This window comes from Chanos chanos, chromosome 2, assembly GCF_902362185.1.
Source record: "Chanos chanos chromosome 2, fChaCha1.1, whole genome shotgun sequence".
Classification (NCBI taxonomy): Eukaryota; Metazoa; Chordata; class Actinopteri; order Gonorynchiformes; family Chanidae; genus Chanos; species Chanos chanos.
This window is the reverse complement of record NC_044496.1, coordinates 29,756,709-29,783,856: the sequence shown is the minus strand read 5'-3', so window position 1 is coordinate 29,783,856 and position 27,148 is coordinate 29,756,709.

The window sequence follows — 27,148 nt, the reverse complement described above, 5'->3', positions numbered from 1 at the left end:
GCTGATGTCAGTAGCTACCGTCCAGTCTCTCTCCTACCGTTTCTCTCCAAAACCCTGGAACGTGCAGCATATAACCAACTCTCTCCATATCTTCTCCAGAACAATCTCATGGATCAGAACCAATCTGGATTCAAAGCCGGCCACTCCACCAAAACGGCCCTCCTTGCTGTCTCAGAGGAGCTCCACTTGGCCAGAGCAAAGTCTCTCAGCTCTGTCCTCATACTCCTAGACCTCTCTGCAGCATTTGACACGGTCAACCACCAGATACTCCTCCCATCCCTTGCTGGGCTGGGCATCGCGGGTTCTGCACTCGCATGGTTAAAGTCCTATCTGTCTGACCGTTCCTACCAGGTCTCTTGGAGGGAATCGGTCTCCTACCCCCGCCCTTTCCACACGGGAGTCCCACGAGGTTTGATACTTGGTCCACTCCTCTTCTCTCTCTACACCAGATCACTCGGTCAAGTTATCTCCGCCCATGGTCTCTCTTACCACTGCTATGCTGATGATACACAACTGTTCTTCTCCTTCCCCCCCTCTGACTCTCAGGTTCAGCCTCGCATCGCAACCTGCTTAGCTGACATTGCCTCCTGGATGTCTGCTAACCACCTCAAACTCAACCTGGAGAAAACTGAGCTTCTGTTCTTTCCTGCAAAGAACTCCCCAACGATCGACACTGCAATCACCATTGAGGGATCTGTGGTGTTCCCCACCACAGCGGCCAGAAACCTAGGCGTAACCCTCGACATCCAGCTAACCTACTCCGATCACATCGCAGCAGTCACTTAATCCTGCAGATTCTCCCTATACAATATCAGGAGAATCCACCCATTCCTCACACAACAGGCGACCCAGCTCCTGGTCCAAGCGCTTGTCATCTCCCGCCAGGACTACTGCAACGTTTTACTGGCTGGCTTACCGACCTGCGCCATCAGGCCGCTCCAGCTCGTGCAGAACGCCGCTGCACGCCTGGTCTTCAGCCTCTCTAAGCATTCTCATGTCACTCCACTGCTTACTGCGCTCCGCTGGCTTCCGGTAGCTGCCCGCATCCAATTCAAGACACTGGTACTGGCCTACAAGGCAACTAGAGGCTCTGCCCCATCATACCTTCAGTCCCTAATAACTCCGTATACCCCTACTAGAACCCTCCACTCTACGACCTCTGGTCAGCTAACGGTCCTCTCACTTCAGGAACCTGGCAGCCTCTCCTCCCGACCACGCCTCTTCTCCGCCATTGCCCCTCAGTGGTGGAACGACCTCCCTCATACAGTTAGGACTGCGGAATCCCTCACCATCTTCCGCAAGAAACTGAAAACCCACCTCTTCAGAACCCACCTATCCCCCTAAGCCTAACCCCCTTCCTTAAAAAAAACAAAAAAAAACAAAAAAAAAAACCTTGTCTTGTATCTATGTTTGTCTAAGAATTCCAGGGCGCAATACAAAGGAGGAAATTGACGCTCAGTCTTTTTAGCGATGTATGCTTATGAGGTATTAGGAATTCGACTGATGCACTGATTGTAAGTCGCTTTGGCTAAAAGCATCTGCTAAATGCTAAATTGTAAATTGAAAGAAAGCCTGGGAATGCTGGTGGGACTCTAACTTTGTGACTAGTCACGTAGATGATTGGAATGTACATCCCACTAGTCCTTCATGAAATTAATTAGACCAGACCTTGACCTGGAAGTCTCACTGCCAATGGCAATGGTATTTAGCTTTTTTTTTTTTTTTGAAAAACTGCAGGCTATTGGTTACACAGAGCTGATAAAACCTGGAAATATGGACTAATATTGGACTAAGGACCTTATCAACATTCATGCTAAACGCGAACACATTTAAAAAAAAAAAAAAAAAGAACTTTAGAAACTGTGACAGAAACTTTGAGGGGATGCCCAGAGACTGTCCCAGTAAATAGGGGGAGAGGTGGAGATACAGGCTCTTTTCATGACTCTATGCTCAAAAGAACAAATCCATCTTACAGTGGTGGTTTCTTACTTGAACTAAGCTTTAAGAAGGTGTGTAAATTGTGTAACTTATCTGACAAAGAATGACTTTGGCAAGCCACTCCTTAAGAGGCCACTCCTCCTTAAGAAACTCCAAAACCTCTGACTGTGAGTTATATGCGTGTTCTATGTATATGTGTGAAACAGGTTCTGGCGAAGCTGTGGAAATACTGAGGGAAAAGAGGAATATCTCTCCATTTTTTCTCTCTTGTTCTGTGGAAAAAAAACATCTACTATCACTCCCTAACTTTCAGGTCTTGCAGTTCTTTCTGAAACAGAGCAGTTTGGCCATGGGCATCCCTGGCAGACTACATGCTCCACATACACCACATTTGCTTCAAATCTGTCTATGGAAGATTGTAGATCCTGGTTTTCTGTGGCATAGTTCTGAAGGTTCCACATTTCACTTACTCTTCTCTGAGTCGTGAATCTGATCTAAGGACAGAACCAGCTCCCCGCCATCTTCTCATTTCGTTTTTTCACAGAGTGCTGAGGTACAAGATGTCTTTAATGTGAACTCATGGATGACTTCTGACAAACAACGCACTTGTTTTGTTCACTGAGTTGGCATCATCACACACACACACACACACACACACACACACACACACACACACACACACACACACACACATACATACACACACTCCTTCAATCCTGAGATTTATTTTTGTTTTCTGTTTCTGTCTTCTTCTTTGCTGTAAGATTAAACAACAAATTGATATGAGAACTTGGAACTGAGTTGGCCAAAATTAGAATCACAGCAAAAAGGTGTTTGATGTTATTAAACCCATGCCCCCCACCTCAAATTTATTTATTTATTTATTTATTTATTTATTTATTTATTTATTTATTTATTTCAGGGTTTTTTATGTTACGAATGACAGAACTCTCTCTGGCTGTGACTTTATGTTTCTGAAGAGTTAGGGTTAGAATGATTATTTTGGAAAACAAATTCATGCCACACATCTTTTGTGGAGTTCCAATATAAAAGTATAAAACTAAAATAAAAATACTGCCAAGCTAAAAAAGTAATGTGCATAAATACAATTTTTGTAAATGCATATTTGAAGTTATTTAGTTGGTAATATTTCAAATGAAGTTTCGAGGGTTTGAGGGAGTTTTTTCTGTGTGTTTCTTGTGAAGACTGAGAGTTGATGTATGAATCTTCATCCAAGGATAAAGCAGAGAATATTTATAAGATCATTCTTACCTCCCAGCCCTGTGGTTTTCTATTTTATTCATCAGACACCATTGCGTTTTGAATCAGAATTATGATGAATTCTTTCACTGCCGCTCTGTTCTCTGATAGCTTACAGTGCAACACCTCCATTTCCCGCACTATAGGTGCAGTGGAACATCATTAGATATGGTACCATTTTCCAAAAACTTCAGACATGAGTTTTGTACAGTCAGAGTGGTTTCACGTCATGTTGGACTTATTTAGCCTTTTGAATGGGTTTCCTTATTATATATGTTTGAATGCCAGAATCAATCAAAACACTCTATGGAAAGTGTAGACTGCTGGTCAGACTAAATCCTCTGCCAAAATGTTAAAAATGTTCTGTTGAAGGAAATTCCATACCAAATATTGTGCCTCTAGAATTAAAGTCAGAAAGATGATTTCTTCACTCTTTTAAGCAAAACAGGAAGCAGTGTCATTAATACTACAAAAATCTGAGTGGCACACAGGAATATAATCATTTTCCATAAACCTGGTGAATGTGTAAATTTCCATCACTCCTCCATTGACAGTCTTTTTTGCTGTTAACTTTAATGTTGAAAAATAATGTTGCTTATTAAAAGGATAACTAAATAATGAATTACATTTCCCAATGCACCAGGCAACAAGACATAGAATGCAGTTAGAGATAGAATGCAGTTTAATTTTATTTAAAGTGTACAAAAAATAATCCAATCAAAAAGACACTCTGCTGTCAGTACTTCATGGAGTGTTTACTGATTTGCTGTGGCATTTGTTGACACGGTAGAGAAAGAGTATTGTATTTCCTGCCTCAAAATGGAGATAAGCCACCTTAGATTGTGTCAGCTCCTGGGAGCTGCTGGTCTTCCTTTTATAAAACACTTGTTTTATATGAAAATCAAACAGGATCAATGTGAAGGAGTGGGATAAAGGTGTTATGTGCAGGCAGCTGAATTATTAACAACCAACAGGCTGACAAAGCCCTACCTGCATTAGATTAGATTTTAAAATCATAATCAGCTGTTGTGTACTGACAACAGAATTTAGACATTACTGGTTCATGATACCCTGAAGATGGATGCATTCACAGACTTCATCAGAAATCTGGTCCAGCCCACATGTCTCATAACAACCCCACTTTAGGTCTTGGTCTAGGTTCACATAGCATGTTAAGTGAACAAACTGTTATGTGCAGGTTGCTTGGGTTTTTCTTTAAACATGTGTTTGAGTGTGTATGTTGAATGTGTTTTTCTAAAATTGGACTGCAATCTTCAAGATTTCAGCTTTTCTTACCACAGACTTGATCAGAAGTGAGGACATCAAAATGAAACCAGATGGTTGTTCTCTATGGCTGTGCAAAATGAGATTGTGTTCCAGTTTTTGTTGAGAAACTGTGTAGGTGGTAATGCATGTGAGTGCCCCCTCGTGGGCAGGACCCCACTGTTTGACACATGATTGTTTTAGGCACAACTTCAGAGAACAAATGCTGGAATTTGTGTCAGATTTCATGACACCCACTTATTCTCACAAGTGTTTAAGACTGACTGCCCTCAAAATTTCGCTTTTCTCACAAAGAAGAGTCTATTGAGCGTAACGGCCCTCTGCCGTGATTGGACGATAGGTAACAGAGTCTTTATCTCTGTTGCCAGAGTCTCTGAGTCCCCACCCTGAGACTGACAGTTTGAGGCCTGTTCAGGTTGAGTCATTACACTCTACTGCACGTAGAAAACAGGAAACAGTCTACTGCACTGTTATTAGTGTAACATTGTTCCCGATGCTTGCTTGCTTTGCCTCTAATACACTTTGCATATATTCATGCCCATGCTGAGAGATGTATAAATGAAAACATATTGGTGTTTTGACAGTGAATTTACAGGAATCCACAAGGGTGCCAAACACAGCTATCATAATTCTCAAAGGTCTAATGGATTCCCAGTTTTTCTCATTCTCGTTCATGCACGTCTCAGTTTGGCTTAAATGAGGAAATATATAAACATGAGACCAGTGTCCAGTGGGGATGTCAGAGGAAGCTGCCATAAACTGTGGTTTGGATGAAAACAATCATATTGCTTGGGCCAAGGATGCGAGTGATGGGGTGGGGTGAGAGGGTGGGGGCTTGTTTGGACAGTGAAATAAGAGCACTGAACAATGACCAAAATAACCCTCATTTTTTAAAAATAAATTAAAAGTCTGGGATGTGGTCCAGGATGAATCTAGAGGACATTTTGTGGTTTACTTCAAGAGCACTTAAATGAGATCTGGCCTCACGCAGGTGTCATTAAAAAAAAAGGGGAGGGGGGCCAATCTTGCTGTCACTCTAGTGTACATTGGAAGGAAAGTTTTTAGCCTCTATCAGTACAGCTTTGCTCAATGGAAGTGGAACCTCAGGTCAAGAAACTTCTCAAATTCTCTCTCAGCTTCTGACACTTCCAGTCCTAATAATCTACATTATGAGTTTGTATCCAAGTCATCAGATATCGGCTAAAGGAGGATCCAGGTTACTTTTCTTTTTTTTTTTTTTTATCCCAAACACATGGCTTTTCACCTGAATTGATTTTACACCTGGTTATCTGCAGTTACTTGCAACAGAGATTAAAAGCTGACAGTGTGGCCCTTGGCACAGAGGCTTAGGATGGTACAGCTCTCTGCACCCTATCGATAAGGAGAGAGTCTTCTGACAAAGAAGATAAGTGCAGATTTCCCCAGACGATTTATTTCCTGGTAATGAAACCAGGCTACTAAACCTCTTTTTAGCTGCTAATTTCAGCAAATGTGTCAAAAAATATTTTTAAATGTTTCCTAAGGGTAAGTATTTTCTGTTTTATCACCTCAGCTTTTACCTTAATATTTGTTTATGTTTCAGAAACTCAGAGGGACAGAGAATTCTAGAACTCTTCACTGCTTGGTCAAAACCTCTACACATTATTCAAAGAAGAGGGAGGGGTAAAAGTTATGGAATTGTGAGACAGAGAAAGGTGATAGGATAGAGGAGAGGAAAAAGAGATGAAGGAGAAATAGTTAACAAGTAGAGAAGAGAGGAAACTAAAAACAATGTGATCAACAATGGGATGGTTTTCTTTGGTGTTTACTTCCACTCTTCTGCTTTGTAATTGCTTTTTTCCGCCCTTAGAAAGGTCAGAGATATGTATTTGGCGAAAAGTTTTGCGCCAGGGCCAAGGTGTCTGAGGCACTTGTGGCTAATCTGTGCTGAGACAGTCTGATGACTGCAGTGACTGCGTGGGTCAGGGGCAGGACGTAAACCCCGCATGTGCACAGAGAGCTGTGAGTGTGGAGAGGAAGGAAAAGAAAGAAAAAACGAAAGCAGGGGGATGTCTCATTTAAGGCAAAGTGACCTGTGTCGCAGGCCCTCCGTAGGCTCCGCGGGCTGAAAGCCATAAAAAGCAGAGCTTACTAAGGGGAGGCATTAACCAGGGTCAGGTAACCACAGCCATCTCCAATGCAGAGAGCCAGAGAAATAGACTCATCCAGGGACCGACTCTTTTATTCTGTCTTTTGTGTGGGTATGAACAGCTCAGCTGTAGAAATGTTGTCAGACTGGTTATTGATCTGAAGGTAGTGTATGAAAAGCCAAATGGACAGCCATTGATTTGGCACTGTTGATTTCGATAAAGTATCCTCCTCTCTCTAGGCAGATTCTTGGAAAGCAGTAAATGGTGACACTCTGAGATAATTGCCATGCATTTGAAATGAAGAGTGTTTTTTTGTTCCATTTCTCTGCTTTTTTGTCTGTTTTTAAACATATCTTGGCCTATAATCTGCACATGAATATGCACACACACCCACACCCACACCCACCAACCTGCCCACACACACACACACACACACACACACAAACACTCAGTCACTCACAAACACAGATCAATTTTAGTGTAAACACCCCCTCAGAGCCCAGCCTAAGAGACTTTGTAAACTGAGTTATTTTAGTCTGGGGGTGGGGGTAATTACAGAGTCATATTTTGACTTCATGATAAAATATCACACTCATGCATTGCACAGATAATGAAATGTCTTTGACAATTTGACATACTGAAACAAAGAAAACAACAACAAAAAAACTCCAGATACTTAATTTCTTTCTTTCTTTCTTTTTTTTTTTTTGAATGAAAGGGGCAGATTGACTTGAATTTGTGATTGTGGTTGTTGTGTTGTGGAAATAAATGCCATATGTGCCCTGAGAGGGAGATGAGCTGAGGAAATTTTGAATATTGATGGAAGAAATGGATATCAGATATTACCTGTCTGTCCAGATAAAATAATACTAAAAGCAATGAAATAAAAAAAAAATAAAATAAAATAAAATTACAAATAAAAAAGAGGATAAAGTTTGAATCTTCCTCTCTCAAACAGCTCTCCTGTCTCTTTATGGTGAGTCACTGCATAGAATTCTTGAGGCTTTTTTTTCTTTGACACTTTGGATTCTTTGATGTTGACAAGGTCAAATACTAGATTTGCAAAGAGCTGGGAGGCATTTTTCCTCATGGGACTGACAGGAAAACAAGGCTCTGAGGGCAACGGCAGGTGACTGAAAGCCCAACATGATGAGAAGGCCATGGAGGAAGAGAGTTTTTTTCTGCAGATTTGTCATCCCAGCGTGAAAGGAAACAGTTGATGGTCGGTATCCCTGCAGCTCTCAGCCATTCACACGTTCTTAAGTGATGGACACTGTGTGCCAAAGAACAGAGTGATTTTATGGGCTTTTCCCATTGTGCTGGCCTGTGTCCTTTCATATGTATGTTCAGAGGTATAGACTCTATGCTGTTTTGGGCAAGAATTCTGGCCTGCAGAGTAAAAACTACAAACTCCAAAAACGTAGCATTAACAATGAATTAAGATTTTTGGTCACTGTTAGGGGGACAGAATGAAATCCAGGGATGCTTTAACTCACTGAGGCGGTTTGTAATGATTACCTGTCAATTATGTTTCTGTACAGACATTACAGGAAACATGAAGGTAATATCTTTCAGTGTCTGTGATGGGCTGAATGATGTCATTACATGTCACAGCTGTGGGGACACAGACGTGATACCTGACTTCCCTGTTCTGACATGCTGTTGGACTTGAACCAACCAAAATTACATTATGCTAATGGGTCTCATACAGTTTAGTTTAGTGACATTTTTTTTGTTATTCATAAGTCTACTGTGTTACTGAGAACCCTATTAAAAGTGTAAAAAAAAAAACAAAAAAACAATTTAAAACCTGAGATTGTGTTGTCACAGCTGAATGAAATTTCCCCCACAGGAGTATCATTACAAGACAATTTCTTGAGGTAATCTGGTGAATCTAAAAACCCCTCCTCCACCCTTTCCCCAGTTATCTACTGCATATATATATATATATATATATATATATATATATATATATATATATATATATATGCATATGTATATGTATATGTGTATATATATATATATATATATATATATATATAATGTGTGTGTGTGTGAAGAAAAAATGAAAACATGTAGAGCAATCGCAATCTTCAAATACTATTGTAGGCTTCTATGTTCTGTCATTACAGTGGGTAAAAGGTATATCTATACAAGGTTCTCTCTCTGTCTCTCTCTCTCTCTGTTTGTCTTTTGTCTGTTTGTTTCTCTCCTAGCCATGCTGTGTCTTTCTGCCTGTCTTGCAGTCCATCCATCAGCACTGTGATTCATTGCAGTAGGAAAGACTGTCAGAGCAGCTGTGGTTTTGCTGAATTACGGGTTAATGTGACTCATTGAGAGGGTCATCCCAGCATGGCTTAGCTGATGGACATGAATGCTGTCCGCTGACAGCCAAAGCCAAAGAGTGCAGGTGATGGAAAAAAAGGGTGATGAGTAACAGAGTGATTGAATGTCACATGCTTTTAATGGAAGAGATGGGTAGCATATTCAGACCTCCTTTAAGCTACAGGGCAGAACGACATGTACTCTGCCCTGGGAAAGACGAAGAGACTGGGCTTCAGTAGGCCTCCGATCAAGGTTACCCAACAAGCAGGGTGATGAGTTATGAGACTGGAGACAGGGAAGACAACCTCCCAGCTGTTCTTTTTTTTTTTTTTTAATGGTGTTTGACATGGCTGTATTAAGGGCTACGATAGGGGACTGAAATTAGGTTGACACAGAGTGGATGGCTTTCCATCAATGGGACAAAAAGATTTACCTATGGGAAAGTATTAGTTCCATAGTATGGGTAGAATGTGTGCATTTTCAGCCCTTACCACAGATAAATCTGAAGGCTTTTCATTTTGAGGTCCTATGATCCTATAGCCAAGGAGTCCTATGGCTCCTCCTGTGCCTCTTTGTGGAAGAGGTTTCTCCGTGGGTGAGTGCTCATGCTTAAGTTATGTTTCATATTCAAGTCACTGTCATATGTTTGGTGCCTCAGCCAGTCAGCGCTAAGACAAAAAGCGTAGAATAGAACATGAGGGCATTCAAATCTGAGATCACAGTTGCCATGAGGCAAAATGCTGGAAGTATGTGTGCATATGCACAGTGTTTAGAGTGGCTGAAGCCACAATGTCGTACTGTTCTGGGGGTTTAGGTGGTAAATCAAAGACATTTATGCTCCACTACAAACACATTACTCTATGTCCCAGTGTAAGCTTCTCATCCAGAGTTGCATTTGTACTTAATCCTTTCTTAGCAGATGATCCTGAAAGTTGCTCAACTCCTTTGACCTTCCTCCAATCCATGGGAGATGAAGCAGCGTGTTAAGCTTTATTCAGACTCTAAGCTCGCGGAGGGGCCCTGGCTGAGCGGAAAAGCCATTCCCAGGAAGCTTTTAGGTATTTTGAAAGGACTAATGAATATGGCATGGTGAGATGGTAATAGATGCACCATATCTGAGAGCCAACCAATGGGAAAAGGACAGATGTTAACGTGTGTGAAAAGCCTTTGGACGTGCTGAGAACAAACGGGACACGAGGGAAAACCATCTGCAAACACAGTACAGCTATGCTGCCACTCCTTGGTGGATGTCACATACGCAATTCAAAGACAGTCTTAAAGGATGCAAGTTTTCCCAGCAGCAGAAATACTTTTAAACGGAAACTCTTACAAGCACTGCTGGTGGGTCTCTTTGCGTGTTGTGTGACCTGAGGACTGGAAGAAGAAAACATTGTGGAGGAGAGAGGAAGGTCAAGCTGTGGATCTTAGTTTTGACAAGCTGGTGTTGCCTGACAACTGGGCACATCCCCTCCGAGCACAAGGCGTGGTTACTCATTCGTGTTCTTAAGGGGGTGAGAAGAGAAAGACGTTGAAATGTCAATTCAGATCAAGCTCACATTCTCCTTACATTCTGTTTACATTGCACTGTTGACTGTACATGTTTTGTCCAAGTAGGAAATCACCAATAACAAAGCTTTGGAGAGAATTTGAGGATGAAAATGGAAAATGTATCACTAGCATTAGAGTGACAGTGACTCTGAAAGTACAGTTTGGTTATGTGAACATGTTTCATGGTGACACAGATCCACAGCCTGGAGGCCATGCTGGATTATGTTATGGGAGCTGATGACAGGACAGTGAAACACATGTGAAATGCATTACATAGAATGGTTTATTAAATGATAGCATCAAAAGATCAAAGGTAATGTAGAGAAACTAGAATCATTAGCACCCATGAGGGAACCACATGAACAAGCAGACCGCACACGTCAGAACAGGCGTCTGTGGGATACGCACTGCTTATAGTCAACCAGTGAAAGTGGACCTCACACTCCAGCATCATGACACTAGTGCTTAGATTGGAGTCATGCAGTGATCATAAACACAGTTATGTAGTCATCTTCACCAGACAACAGCCAACCAGTGGTCTGACCTGCAGGAGGCGCAATTTGTCAAATAAATTTATCCTGAAATAGTCAGTGGATTTTTACAAATGTTCAGTTTCTCAATGTTTTTACTTTAAATCACATTACTATCCTTTCATTATCTGTGTTAATCACACGAATACACAAGAGTGTGTGAATTGGTTCTCAGCCCTAAAAATTTCACCATAGACCGGTGCTTTGCTACAGTTTTGTGAAGTGACATGCGGTGCTATTCTGAATCGGCCGACAGGATGTTGTTAATGGGAGACAGGAGGAGGAAACTGGGTCAAATGTGGCAAAAAAAAAAATACTGGTGCAACTTTTGTATAAATAAAAAGGTCTATCCAAAGTTCTCGATGAACAACCCCAACAGAAACGAATTAGTTGAACAGAAATAGAAGATTAGACACACTCAGTGAAGTTTTGCTAAATATGACAGAATTTTTCTGACAAGTCAGAGAATGAATAAGACTCTGTAGAGCACTTAACATTAGCTAATTGCAGAGTTTTCAGATCATGTTGTAATGGTTCTCTATGATTTCTTTATGAGATCTTGTCAATTCCACAAATCAAACAGGGGTCCATCTGTCTGGGTAAAGCACATGATCTCCACTCAGTCTAAGACTCCCAGTATATTTTATTTTTGGATCTGTGCTCGTGAATGGCTCTGGATGAAATTTCCCCTTAATTTTAGACACTTTAGGAAAAGTTTTGCAACAGCTTCTGTAAAGATAATAAACAAAATTATTTTTATTTTAAATTCCTCCGTTCTGTCCCATTTGCCCATAGTTCAGTGAAACCACCCCCTATTCATCAGAGTGAAGTTAAATTCCATTCTACAACTTTAATTTGAAATGAGAGTTTTATAGCTTAATGATAGCAACATTCAATAGAGTTTGCTTAATTATTTCTGTTAATGCATTTCTGATTAAGTAATCTGTATTATGTGTTCATACTCTCAGTGATAGACAGATCACATCATTGGAGAAGTAAGAATATGTGAGGGTTAAAGAGCTGAAGTATGCTGTGGAGTCTTTTCAGCTGTACTGTTTAATCATGTTATGGCAGAAACAGGCAGACACGGGCCAAACTGAATGTCAGTTCATGATAATAATCAGCAGAAAAAGGATATGAGTGTGATTACAACTGATAATCTAATAATTTAGAAGAACTGAATTTACAGGATGAGATGAATAACTGTGAAATGTAACAGTTCTGCCTCAATCATGTCTAGCCAGCAGCAAGTTCTCCAATAAAGTGTACGGCAGATTAGTCACTGTGTCAGAGTGATAAGAGCCGGGTAGAGGAGGAAATCTCTAATGCGATGTAAGAACATTAAGTCATAATTTGGATCTATTGTTTTGACAACAGCTCTTAGAGGAGCTAAATTTGCTACCATGTGAAATACGAAGGCAGGTTAAGCCATGGTTACGGTCTGGCCGAGGATGCTGATGCTGGACCACGGGAAGATTAAAGTCAGCTCCAGGTCTAGAACAGGTGCCAGGGCATCAGGGATGAAGACCCTTACAGAGAATGAGGATGCTGCCCAGGATGTGGTCAGAAAATGTTTTTCTTCTACATTGGAAGTGGCTTTGTTCTGCAGAGTCTGTAGTCACTGAAGAGTAAGAGGGTCTGCCATGGGTGTGGTCATTAATCAGAGGAATACACTACCTCCTCTGCCTGCAGCATTCCAGCTTCATCATGTACAGAGATCAATAAGTGATCAGGAACTGAGGTAGACAGACATAATCTCTCTGGATAGAGTTGTTATTCAGAGATGTGCTTGTAATAACAAACTCCCTCACATAAAAGCCTTGTTTCTGTCGGTGGATATTTATCCTGCACTTTGGGGGAATATTTGAAAAAAAAGGAAAATGTCCATAAATGATACTCCCCATGCCCCATGGTGTCAAGCGGCATGTTTTTATGAGAAGTTCATAAAACACAACCTACAATTTACAATTTACAATTTAGTTATTTGGCAGACACTTTTTACTAAAGCGACTTACAATCAGTGCATCAGTCAGAGTCAGATTTCTAATACCTTGTGAGCAGAGATCACAATAAGACCGAGCATAAAATTGCCCCTTCGTATTGCGCCCCTGGAATACTTTGACAAACGCAGATACAAGACAAACGTTATTTATTTTTTTTTTTTTTAGGAAAGGGAGGTTAGGCATTGGGGGACAGGTGGGTTCTAAAGAGGTGGGTTTTCAGTTTCCTGCGGAAGATAGTAAGAGATTCCGCAGTCTTGACTGCATGGGGGAGGTCATTCCACCACCTTCGGGGTAATGGCGGAGAAGAGGCGTGGTCGGGAGGAGCAGCTGCCGGGTTCCCGAAGTGAGGGGACCGTCAGTTGTCCAGACGTCATAGAGCGGAGGGTCCTAGTTGGGGTGTATGGAGTTATAAGAGCCTGAAGGTATGATGGGGCAGAGCCTCTAGTGGCCTGGTAGGCCAGCACCAGTGTCTTGAACTGGATGCGGGCTGCTACCGGAAGCCAGTGGAGTGCAGTAAGCAGTGGAGTGACATGAGAGTGTTTAGGGAGGTTGAATACCAGGCGTGCAGCGGCGTTCTGCACGAGCTGGAGCGGCCTGATGGCGCAGGCCGGCAAGCCAGCCAGTAGCACGTTGCAGTAGTCCAGGCGGGAGATGACAAGCGCTTGGACCAGGAGCTGGGTCGCCTGTTGTGTTAGGAATGGGTGGATTCTCCTGATGTTGTCAGGAGAAAGCCTCACATGACATGATTTCTGTTCGGAACTTACATAATAGTACCAAACATCCTGCTCTACTGTTACCCTGCAGTTTTAGTCAAATGCTGTGGTGTTTCCTGTGATTATGGACTTGCAAATGATGGCACAGCAGAACACAACAGCTAATGAAACATGCGGTTTGTACAGTTAATTTTACATGGCCATATCCTCTGAGGAAAGTAGTCCCTTCTGGAACATTTGTTAATGATCCAATTAGGGAGGAATCAGTTTGTCTCTGCTTGTGATGCCCGTGTCTTTGAATGTGACTGACACCAGATCAACTGTTAGTGTCCTTTAGGTGATATTAGACCAGCTCGATTTCTGTGTTAGTGCAGATATGAAGTGTATGAGTGCAGTGCAGATTCTGATCAGTCAGTTGTCACCACCATAGGAGATAACAGGCTTATTGTGGCACACAGCTGACACTGTAGGGAACCTGGTGGTGAAAACAGTCTATGTAGAGATAGTCTGAGCCTTACGCTGTCGTGCTGCATTGGCACAGAATGGGTTTGCCGTAACCAGAAAGCGGAGGCAACCTTCATGTGAATTAATGCTGGCGGGTGTCTGTGCCTGACCCAAAGAAAATGAAGTTATTTCATTTGAAGAAGTCTTTGCCCTCACCAAAGTAGTTCAACGAAGCCTGTGTGAAAGCCTCCTCTCATGTGTATTGTTCTAAATGCAACAGCAGGCTGAATTAAAGCCATTTGATACAACACATCACACACAGCCGGTCAGTCGCACACATGCACAGGCACCATGAAGCCTCAGTGACCTGCACACTGTGGCCCCAGCTGTACACACTGCTTACTGCCAAAAGTCATCTTACTGGACCGGCACAGTGCACTTCTATTATGGCATTAGTATTACGTAATTGAATCAAGCCAGGTTGGGACCCACACCTCATCCACTGATGTAATCTGAGGGTAAGGTCTGATTGCCCCCAGAGGAGAGAACTTTATTTAACGAACTGTGATTGGAGGCTCATGATGTCTTATCCATGTAACCGTATGGGAAGTAAAGTTATAATTTAAATTGATGCATTCATGCATACTGTAGGTTTATAAATAGTATAAAAAGAATTAAAAGGTTAAAAACATTCAGTATGCCATCTTACAGTTCGTGCATATTTGCAGAGTGAATGTAATTTCATGTTAAGTTCATGAATTGTATTGTTTACATGGTGTGCAATATATTTTGGCTGTCTAATAGTAAATTTATAGTGATGGAAATGCTGTAATATTACTTTATATTGTACACAAAATGCTTAATTAATTGTGTAGTTTTACATTATTTGTGATTAATGAACCAATCAGAAGTGAGTTCAGAGGTCATTGGGTTAGAGCAGGAAGTGCAATAAGAGAGCGAGCGAGGAAAGCGTGAGCTTCTCTTCGGCCGTAAAGGAAGGGGAAGAAGAACGCAATTTTGAAAGTACCATAGAAAACATTGCTTATGTTCTTTAGAGTGGTTAATTTGGCTGCTGAAGTGAGTGTTGAAGTTTACTACATTTAGAAGAGCATTAATTGACTCTGACTGTAGACTGTACGTGTAGTTATCTGCCTAAGCAGATGAAGTTTAGCAGCCGTCAAGAGACATAGCTTCTAGAAAAGACTGAATGGACTAGAGAGCTGTTTGCTGACATTGCAGGTGCTGGGGAGGACCTCCTGAGCAGCAGGGTTTGAACCAACGACCGACGCCGTGAGTGGCATTTGGCTGGTCAAGGAAAGAGCTTGCTAGGACTTGCCTCTGGATTGTTTGTGGAACCTGAGTGAGTTACTTTTTGTTTTTTCTGCGCAGCTGTGCGAAGCGGCCATTTTTGTTTTTCGGCAACAACGTTCTCAAGCATCAGTCCAGGGGTTTCTATTATTTTAAGGAGTGCCAGCTTAGTATTTTAAGTGTGTGGGCCCAGTAGGTTTGCTTAATGCTTAAAGAGGCTAAAACATTGTCTTGAATGTGATATTTGACATGATTTAAGTTAGCCTATATTTTTGCTTTCATTTGTGGGTGCATTTCTGAAAACATTCAAATGTTTATTTTGATGCCTTTGAGGAACAGTTTTTTTCTTACAATATAGTACATGGTTTACCTTTCTATTTTGTGTGTACTTCATTGACAAGTAGTCTGGTAATACTACGAGATCCATAAGGGATGTGAGTAGGACATGATTTAATATAAAGAGTATAGAGCCCAGGGCGCCTTTTGCAGTAACAAGTATATGGGCTGGGGGGTGTTACATCCAGATCAGGTGTAACAGTACCTTACTCTACTAAGAGATTCAGCCTTTTTAAACATTTGAGAACAACCTTCATATCTTGGCATTCAGCAATGTTTTTCTTTTTTGTTTTTCAGGAACACTGCCTCCACTCTCTCTTAATATTGCTGTTTGAGACTCTTCATTTGTCAAGCAGTGCCTTCCTCTGGTAGCTTGGCTGAGTGTTATTGGAATCAGTCTTGTATATAGTGGCATGTATGTTTGATGTTGCTTGTCTCTGTGTGACCTGAAAGACATTTCTCCTGAAACACGCACACACACACAGACAAATGTGTCAGTGGCTTGAAATGTCAGCACAGGTCAAAAGAGAGGCCAGGCTGTGAAGGGGTTTGCTGATTTTATCAATGTGCCTGAGGCAAAGGTCATCTCCTCTCCAAAACAGTCTGGCCACAGAAGATATTCTCACCATTTGATGACTGGATTCCGTGACCTCGCATCTACTAATCCCTCTGCCCCCTCTCGTCTTCTCGGTAACAGACATGTTTGCCGGAATGACAGGGGTCAGAGGTCCTCTGGAGATTTATTTCAGAGGGAGCACCTGATCGACACCATGGAAATTTTTCTCCCTTTGTTCCCTGGCTTGGTCTTTGTCAGGCCAGTGACCACAGATTAGATTCTGTCCAGCAGCACTGGATCAATATGGGCATTCAGACCGAGCCCAGGAAAAGCCCAATTGTCTCACCGGGACCAGCAAAGCGCAGAATAACAGAGGGCTGGAAAATGTAGTCACAAAGCGAAGGAAAAAACAAAAGCAATGATTTTTGCTCTTTTTGGCAAACAAAGTTGAAATGGTTTCAGACCACCATGTGAGAGTTTTAATAAAAAAAAAAAAAAAAGCAAAAAACTATGTGCACAGTTTAAACAAATTATTGAAAATGCCTGAGTCATCCAGGTCATAGTGAATAACTATAACTATGGATAACTATCACTGCGGATAGTGAGGAAAAGAATAAATGTAACAACATCGTCATCCCACGTGTCTGGAGTATCTGAGAAACTCAGGAGGATCTTCAACGAGCACTGCATCCATGTGATTTTCAAACCCAGCAACACACTAAGACAGAGACTGGTCCATTCGAAAGACCGCACACCCCAACACAAGAAAAGCAATCTAGTATATGCAGTCCAATGCAATGAAGAATGCTCAGACTTGTACATCGGGGAAACGAAACAACCTCTAAATAAATGCATGGCTCAACACAGGAAGGCCAGCCCCTCAGGTCAAGACTCAGTGGTGTGCCTACACCTGAAGGACAAGGGACACTCCTTCAAAGACGACAACGTGCACATTTTGGACAGGGAAGACAGATGGTTTGAAAGGGGTCTGAAGGAGGCCATGTACGTCAAAGTAGAGCAACCATCCCTCAACAAAGGAGGTCTACGACACCACTTATCACTCATCTACAATACTGTCCTTTCATCCCTGCCCAGGAGATTGAACAACCATTCACACCTGGCCGCATGTGATTCCAACGACCCTTAACGACTGTCGTTGAAACTGCCAGGAGAACTAACTACCATCACATGATAGCCTTGACAACGACCCCATAGAGGTTAAATACCTGGCACTCCCCACCAGTCAGTCAGAACTGAAGAAGCCTCTTGGATGAGAGGTGGAACATCAAGAATTTGTAACTAAGTCCAGTTGCCCTTGGCTTAACCTTTCTTGGAAAACTGCTAGTAATGAAAAAACATAGCTAAAAGATGTATGAGTAAATTCAGATAGGTTGATTATTGAATAAGCTGCCGGTCTTGTATGAGCAGAGTTGGAGAGAGAGAGTGACATGGAGGTTGATAGGTTTTAGCCTTGAAAACTGTTTTTGTGGTGAAGCTATGGTGTTAAAAGCACTGATTTTCACATTTTTGCCAGGGGAGTTTTAGGAGACCCAGTTTCTACTGTCATGGCTTGGTTTATGTGGTGGTGCCATAAACCACATATGCCTGTTCTGAATTAACAGAGACAAACATGATCATTTATCAGTTATCAGAGGAAATAAATAAATAAATGAACAAGTGAAGAACGAAATAACTTTGACTCCTCTGTTCCCTTTACACCTGACTGTGAAAATTAGTGGCCTCACCACAGTGGCGTTAAAACCACTCTCCACCATCCATTTATCATTCAAAAAATGCTCTGACATTTCTAATGTGGACAGCACTAAGAGAAGTAATTTCCTCCTGTGCATTTTACAACCCCACCCCCCTCACCACCACACACACACTCTTCCCCACACCTGGTGTCTGTGGCTTCGCCTCTCTAAATATGCTGTCTCCCTGAGGAGTTCAGGGTTTTTATTTTTGTGTGTGTGTGACCATCTGGCCATTTTGAGATGTAGATTTTAACAGGAATGATCTCTGGTTCATCTGATCGTGTATCATTATCAGATGTCTTCAAACACAATCTGATGTACTGGCATGGAGTCAAGCATGTTGAGATCAGAGTGAAACATGAAACCAGACAGGCTCTTGAATGCCCTGGAGCTATTCCTCTCTGTCCATCAGTTTTTGCTGTTATCCCAGGTTTAGACACCAGAGAGAAGGAGGGGAGTTGGTATGTGTAAGGCTCTATTAATCTTCCTTTAGCTCAGTTTACTGACTCACGGTGGAATATTTCCACTCGCAGTTCTCCAAAATTCTTCTCCGTGAAATTTAACTCTTGGAAGTTCTGTTGCTCATGATTGAAATGTCAGCAGAAGTCTTACTGATAATGATAAATACTCAGTTACATCAAAAATAAATTAAAATAAATAGCCGTTCCTCTGAAGAGTGACAGTACTGTCACCCATGAAAATGAATGAACAAATGAACAGATGGACGGACGGACGGACGAATGAATGAACAAGCAAACAAACAACAAACACATATTCCAAAGATAAAACTAGTTCAGTCATGTGCTACTTAACATACCAGAATTCACAAAATTATGAAATTCAGTCTCAGTCTTCAGATGCAGATGGCGGCGCCCATGGATATCTGTTTGGATATTGGCATGGTTACGGACATATCTGATCTGCATTCAAAAATCAGAACTCGATCATTTCTCAGCCTAATCTCATAAGATATGTCTTGTGCTTTGATTGGCTGAGAGACATGACTGAATTTGATTGGCTGATAAGCATGACTTTAATTTACCACAAATGGCAAAAGACTGATTGATCTGCACACACAGGTTACAATTTTTTAATCACTTTGGCGTTATTGGCCAGTGTATAGCAATGTTATCTCTAATATTCATCTTTGCCGTTTGGTCAAATAGTAAACTGTGAAACATGGTCTGTAAAGAACAATCTGCATTTTTTATTGAGCTACATCTCCAGCTGTGGATTGAAATGATCTAGAGATCAGTTTTAATGTGACATTATGTATTTGTAGACGGTTTCACATCCATATGTGTTCTTTGTCCGTGAAGCATATTTCACATGTGTGGCTTGTGAGAGTCACACTTGAGGACGATGAATGCATTATTTTAACTGTCCTCTCGGCTCTGTGAGTCCTCACTGAGCTGGATGACCATTTCAAACAGCCCTTTCCAATCAACACCACACAATACACAACAAAGAGCAGAGAAACTTCTCTACAAAAATGAAATCAGTAAAACATGTCTCTCAGTCCCCCGCAGATATTTATCGCTCACAACTCCCTAATCAACAGTCCCAGTTCAGTCTGGAGCCAACTGTGTAATTAAAGTTTGAGTCACTAACATGATTTGTCATCCCTGTTAGCAAATAAGATGAGGAGCCAAGCAAAAAAAAACCCTTTACGAGTATTCCATTCTACCACGTGTGGGCTGGGCTGGAACATGGGAGAGACTCTGTTCAATACTAGACTGTAGTGTTCTTTCTCTGTTAAATGTAGTCACAGTGTTCATGATACCGTATCAGGTGGAAATCTGTGATTTTGGTCTGGACTGGTTTCGGTCTGGAGCTGTCATAGCTTCACAGTCTAATCTTAGTCTAATCTAATTTTACTGAAACAGTAAATGAGGAGTGGTGTAGAGACAGGAAATCTTGGGAGACTGGTCTGCTGCAATGGACTGGCAAGCTGTCCAGGGTGTTTCCCCACCTTTCACCCAATGAATGCTGGGATAGGCTCCAGCACCACCCATGAACCTAATTAGGATAAGCAGCTTAGATAATGAGTGAGAGAGAGAGTGGTTTTGGCCTGGACTGATTTTGGTCTAGAGTAAAATTCTCTTCATTAAAGTGTACTGTAAAGTGTTCTCCGTGGATATAATGTACTGTAGTGTGGTATAGAAAACCCATGTGTGTGTGTGTGTCTCCATTAAGAAATAAAGTGTGTGTGTGTGTGTGTCTGTGTGTGTGTGTGTTCATGTTCATTAAGAGGTAAAAATGTTCTCTGGAACACATCTTTTGTACTGAAGATTCTGATTAATCTCTTACTCACGGTCATCCTCCAAGGTGTGTGTGCGTGTGCACGCGCACGTGTGTTCAGTTCTGTACATCCCCTCGATCTGTCTTGCAAACGAGACTAATGTATGCCTGGGTGGTCCTCCCCTCTTCTACATTAGGGGTAGGGAGGGAATATTTATCCATGGAGCTGAGAGATTGATTCGGATAATAAACAACATCCCTGGGCAAGGAGAAAGTACAGGCACACAGGCTAGTCCTCCAAATGACTGCCACTCAGTTCACACTTCCCTCTGTGTCTTTTTCCACAGCACATGGGAGAGAGAGAGAGAGAGAGAGAGAGAGAGATGCATACAGAGACCATATCTAGAGGTCAAAGTTGTTGAATGTATTTGGACAGAATCTAAAGTTAAGGGGTGTGTTATTTATGCAGCCTGCTGTCTGGTGTGTAGATCACCTGTACTTAGTACACTAATAAACATTTTTGTAATGACTGATGTGGCGAATGTGGATATTGAAACAGGAAAGAAAGAAAGAAAGAAAGAAAGAAAGAAAGAAAGAGAAAACTTGTTTAAATTGGATGAACCAGTTCCTGGCAATGCTTTATGTTCCCCTAATGTTTTTCATGGTCTCACACTGTCCTGGAATACAGCTGCTCTGTGTTTCTCTCTCTCACTCTCACTCTCATGCTGATATGGGAGTGGAAGGCCTTTATAAAAGTCTGACACCACTTGTTTCCTGTCCACTATTGATTTGCTGTTGGACCGAGGTGACTGGAGCTCAGACATGGTCTGAATCTCTCTCTCACTCTGCAGTGCTGTATTACAGGTGTATTATCTATATGCATGGCAGAAAAAAAGACCTGTGTTGCATTTGCCTCCTCAGTCTCAACCAATATAGCACCTGTAGCAGCTGTGTTGTTTGTGTGTCCTGTAACTTTTAGTTTGGAAGTAGATGATGTAATCCATCCATCCATCCATCCATCCATCCATTTTCTCCCGCTTATCCGGGACCGGGTCGCGGTGGCAGCAGGCTGAGGAGGGTCGCCCAGACATCCCTTTCCCCGGCTACATCCACCAGCTCCTCCTGGGGGATCCCAAGGCGTTCCCAGGCCAGCCGAGATATATATTTCTCCCAACGTGTCCTGGGTCTTCCCCGGGGTCTCCTCCCAGTTGGTCGCGCCCGGAACACCTCCATAGGGAGGCGCCCAGGAGGCATCCTGACGAGATGCCCGAACCACCTCAACTGACTCCTTTCAATGCGGAGGAGCAGCGGCTCTACTCCAAGCTCCTCCCGGGTGTCCGAGCTCCTCACCCTATTAGATGATGTAATGATGTGTGTAATTTGTAGTCTGTTACCCTGTCAGGGCTGCGTGTGTGTGGTTTGCAGTTTCAGTGTGATTGGTGTGCAACCCGTTGCCTGTAACTACTCTTTGTGTGTTTGTGTGTGTTGCTGTCTGTTGCTGTGTAGCTACTGTGTGTGTGTGTGTGGTTCGTAGCCTCTAGCTCTGTAAGGGCTGGGTTTTTACGGATTGCTTATGAGGGCTGCTAGAAGACCAACTGTTTCCTGTCCATCATCATGCTTGCTGCTCTCCTTGCCTTTCCACTGTCCCTTCTAGGCCTCACTTTCATGCACGGTTGGCCATGAGCCAGAGGGACCCTGAGCTGAGTGGCCAACTGTTCAACCAACTGTTCAGTGCTTATACTCTTCTGATGTTTAACGAACTCCCAATACCACAAATACCCAGTCCTGTTAACCTCACCCCAGACAAGTGTCTCCCAGACAACTTCTCCAAGACCCCCCACAACTATACATCCATCCATTTTATGCATTTGCTTTCTCTCCCGCAGACTCTCACTAACAGCTCTGTTAGCTTATGACATTGTGGTTACATGCCAACAGAAGTCTGCATGGTATCTAACAAAACTTTACTTAGCTGGAGAAGTTGTCTGAAGATACTCAGTTAAAGACAGGGGCAGATAACAGGAGAAAAGATAACAATTCTTCCTAACCACAAGAACAACAACAACAATAATAATAATCCATAGCTTCACAGTCTAATCTTAGTCTAATCTAATCTTACTGAAACAGTAAATGAGGAGTGGTATAGAGACTGGAAATCTTGGAAGACTGGCTGGTGATGTTACCGTGGAAACAGCATGTCGGTACAGATCATGCGTGATTGTTGCCACGGGCGATGTAGAGCCTCACCTCAAGGTAAACAGTATTGTGTTTTCTCTCTGCGTGAGCATGTGAACCTTAGTACAACTTGGGGATTTAAACCCAAAGAGACAGTCTGCGAGTTGGCAGAGGGAACAAAGCAAGGACCCAACTATTTATCAAACAACAAAGCTTCGCTTTCCTCTCTAATCCACAAGCAGTTCTTAGTGGAAGGAGGGGAGGGCAGATTTTGGTCTTTCGGTTTGTTCTGCGATAACTTCAGTGGTTGTGTTTGCATGATTTAAGGGAATGGAAGCAGTCAGTTTCTTTTATAAAAGATAAAAGAAATTTATTGAGGTAACTTAGCCTACCCAGTGGATGACAAACTGTTGAACTGCTCTTTTAAGGTGAACTGAACTTCTTTTAATGGAAACAAAAGTCTAAATTTGGAATTGGTGTTTTTTGCTGACATACATTTGTTCAGATCCTCAGTCTCTCAGACACTGTCTTGTGAGCCTGTGAAAAAGAGACTGTCTGACTGGCCATGTAGAGAGAATCCTTACATGGCAGTGGTTGTGTGGTACTGCTGGTGTAGCGTTCTCAAATTTTACACCAACCTTAGATTTCACAACAAAGAGTGTAGCAGTCTGTGCTGTGCTTTGAATTTTCAGTCTCTGCAGTTTCTCTCTCTCTCTCTCTCTCTCTCTCTCTCTCTCTCTCTCTCTCTCTCTCTCCCTCACTCTGTCTCTTGCACTCTCTCTCCTCCACTTTGCCTCTGTCATGCTCTGTGTCTCTTTCCCCCTCTGTCATGTGAGTATGTATGTATGTATATATGTGTGTATCTCCCTCTTTCTCTGTCTGTCTTCTGCTCTAGCTGTTGCACTCTCTTGCTCGCGCTCTCTCTCTCTCTCTCTCTCTCTCTCTCTCTCTCTCTCTCTCTCTCTCTCTCTCTCTCTGTGTGTGTATGTGCTTGTGTGTGTTTTGGTGAGGGGTGGGGTGATCTGATGGGAATCTGATCTGAAAATGATGACTGATAAGGTCCACAGAAGGAGGAATCTGTGTAGATCTGTTTAGAATAACACAGACTTCCTCCCAGAATCTGGCTTGATATGTTGAAGGGGGCCTGATTCATAACTAGGAGCCTATGTTTGATAAGATGGTACAGAGCACCTGTTCATTGGTTGGGATTTTCCATGTACTCAAACACATGTGGAACCATTGAGAAACATGTTGCTCTGAATACTCCGGCATTGTAGATGAAACATCATGATGTTGTTGGAGAGTTCATAAGAGACAATTTCCCACATTTGTCACGTGTGGTTAGGAACACAGCCTGCAAGACGTCAACTCCCGGTTCACCTTGACTGATGACACTGTCACATAAAGGGGAAGACTAAAAGTACTGCAGTTAACTGGGTGTTCCAAAAGGACAAAAAAATCATACCTGACAAATACATATCTAATTGTGAACATTTGCAGAGACACACACAGGCACACGCACACGCACACACGCACGCACACCCACACAGACATACACACACATACATGCACACGTACGCCCACACACACACACACACACACACAGGCACACACACACATATAAATGCACTCAGTCTTTCTGACTGCAGTCTTTGACAGATAGATGTAAAAATAGAAGGATGGATTCATTCCTCCTGAGAGCTGTAAAAAATATAAAGACAGACAGGTTAACATTCATCCGCATCGGTAGAATCACGTCCATCTACAAAAGTTATCATTATTCACAAGGTGTCAAGCAGAAGGAGAAGATTTAGTTTGTGTGGCCACAGTTCCCTCCATTTAAAAACGAATCTTAACTTGTTCTGAAAGTGAAAGCTTACTGAGAGCAAATGTGACAATAATAAAAACTCATTTTTGACCTTTTGCATGTCCTGGATCATCTTTGAGACTCAGTACCACAGACAGAATTGTTTTTCCCACCCCAGGGTTCTTTTGGGTCAACTGATATGTTCTCTGAGTTATTTTAGTACGGCCAGTGTCTGTTTTAGCTGTGCACAATTGACTTTTCTGTGCTTTGATCACTTACCTGCTATGTCCTAAGCAAACAAACAAACGCACACACACACACGCGTACACACACACACAAACACATGTACCCGCACACACAAACACACAGACACACACACACACAGTCACACAGTTCATTACAACCATGCAAAACTGTTTCCAAATGTGTTTGTGTAAGGTTAACTTGTCCATGTTAAGGTTGCTGATGAAAGGATATGCTGTTCTGGGTGTGTTTATGTGTGCATCTGTGTGTGACTGTGTGACTATGTTTGTGTGTGTCTGTGTGTGTGTGTGTGTGTGTGTGTGTGTGTGTGGTGAAAAGAGAGTGAGAGTGGGAAAGAGAAAGTAGGAGGAGAACTGATCCACCGCTGGCTACTCTTAACACCAACCGATTTGCTCATGTTAATCTGATTGCAGCTTATTAGTAGTGGTTATCAGCTCTAATCTCTCATAAGCAGGGGGGGCTGAAAGAGAAAGTGAGTGAGAGAGTGAACACCAGCAAACAGTCTCCTAATTTGAGCAGAGAGCTAAGCAGGCGGTGGAGAGGATAAGAGAGGGAGATACACAGAGACAGAGCAGGGTTACAAACCCCCTCTCCTCTGTTGCTCTGCACTAGTACTGTAATGTGTATGTGTGTGTGTGTGTGTGTGTGTGTTGTTACCAGCTGTGCTGCACCAAGGATGGTGAGATGAGAACATATTGCTTTGTGGACAGCAGTGGCAGCCACTGTTACTGACCCTGAGGTAGATAACACACTGCCGGGAATGAGGCACGCGTGCGTGTGTGTGTGGATGTGTGCGCACGCACGTGTGTGTGTGAGTTTTTATTTCTCTTTTAATCATCTTGTTGCTTTGGTCTCCTGTTCTCTCCTGACCTTTCCTCATCTCTTTCTTTTTTCCCTCTCTTCTTCCAAACCCTCTTCTGTCTGCCTTTCTGGTTCAGCACTTCCTATACTCTCTTCTTATCATTTCATGCCTTCAGATTTTTTGGGGGTGGTGGGGGGGTTTTATAGCTTCTATCTCACTCTCTTTTGAAACTTCAGGTGAGGTGAAAAACAGATGAAGGAGCACTCAGTTAAATTTCCTCTTTCGCTGACTTTTGCTGTCATTTTTTTTTTCTTTGGATTCCGGAACCTGGTGATGTGATCTTCCTACCCGAGCAGCTCAGAGAGAGAAGCTGTGTAAGCCGGAGGGATCAGGGCGGATTCCCCACTGAGTCCTTAAGTAAGCTCCGCGCTCAGGGTCATTCTGCCTCTGTGCTTTGATGCTCTGAGCAAGGAGACAAAACAAAGGGAGAGTTTTTTACATGCTCTGTTTTTTTTTCTTTCAAGTTGACTTGGTGATGGCACTTGTTTTTTGTTTTTTTTTTCCTAAAGAAGCACTGATGCTTAGATAGGACAAAACATTACGCTGTTGTTTTAGTGCGCGCGAGCGTGTGTGCGTGTGTGCGTGTGTTTCCGAGGTTGGAGAGTTATTTGTATGTGTGTTCTTATGTGAGCATGTCTGCGATCTGCATGACTGCACGAGTGTGTTTGTGAATAAGTGTGTGTGTGTGTGTGTGTGTGTGTGTGTGTGTGTGTGCGCAGGCACATTTGATATTTATTCATTCATTTGAAACGTTTTTTTTTGATAATTGTTATGACCAGAATAAAACACGTGTTTGGTCACGGTGTTAAATCACAGACATAAAGAAAATGTTTTTACTAAGTTAACTGGCACTTATTATCTATCTATTGTCCAAAGACTCTGTGATTATGTTGTGCACATTTACAGACTATTTCTTATAGCTTGATATATTTTTGTCTGGACCAGAACAACAAAAATCTTTAGAGAATTTTGAATGTTTCTTTACCTTTCACATAATGGGTAATTTGTCCACTTCCATCCCTGCTCCTGAAGGGCCTCTATATCACTGTGCCAAAGTAAATTCAAGCACATATCAAAGTCTTGTATGAACAGCAGGGATCGTTATTCTACAGTCAGCTCTTAAGACTTGAGCTCTGATGGTGAAGCACCATGCTGTAACCATCAGTTCTCTCTGATTTCGAATTTACCATGTGTAAATTCCTTACAACCATCATCTCTCTGTCTGTGTGAACATAGAGGGACATTCTGCCACGAGTTGTGATCAAAGTGACGTTTAGTGTTTTGGCTCCAACATGCTGACACACTTTTTTAAGTCTTTGCTCTCAACAGCTGGGAATACTGTCCTATCCCATGCAGTGTAGGCATCATATGTCCAGTGATTTGTTCTGTTCTGAGTGATGAGTCCTATAAAAACCTGTGTGTTGTCAGCTGTCTTCTTCTTGGTCTTCTTCTTCTCCTCTCTTCTCTGGGTTCACGGGAGCTTTGTCATGGCTCTTGATATGTAAAAGCCTGATCAAGGTCTCTGCTAATGCTATTCAGTCAGTAAGGCGTCAGAGGTTAGCCCCTGTCACACACAGTTTGCATTCTTTTGACAAACTTTCTGTCTGTTTAAAACTTAAGCCTGATGTTGAAGTAATAGATCTAGGCTCTCTCTGGGGAGATGATGCTGTG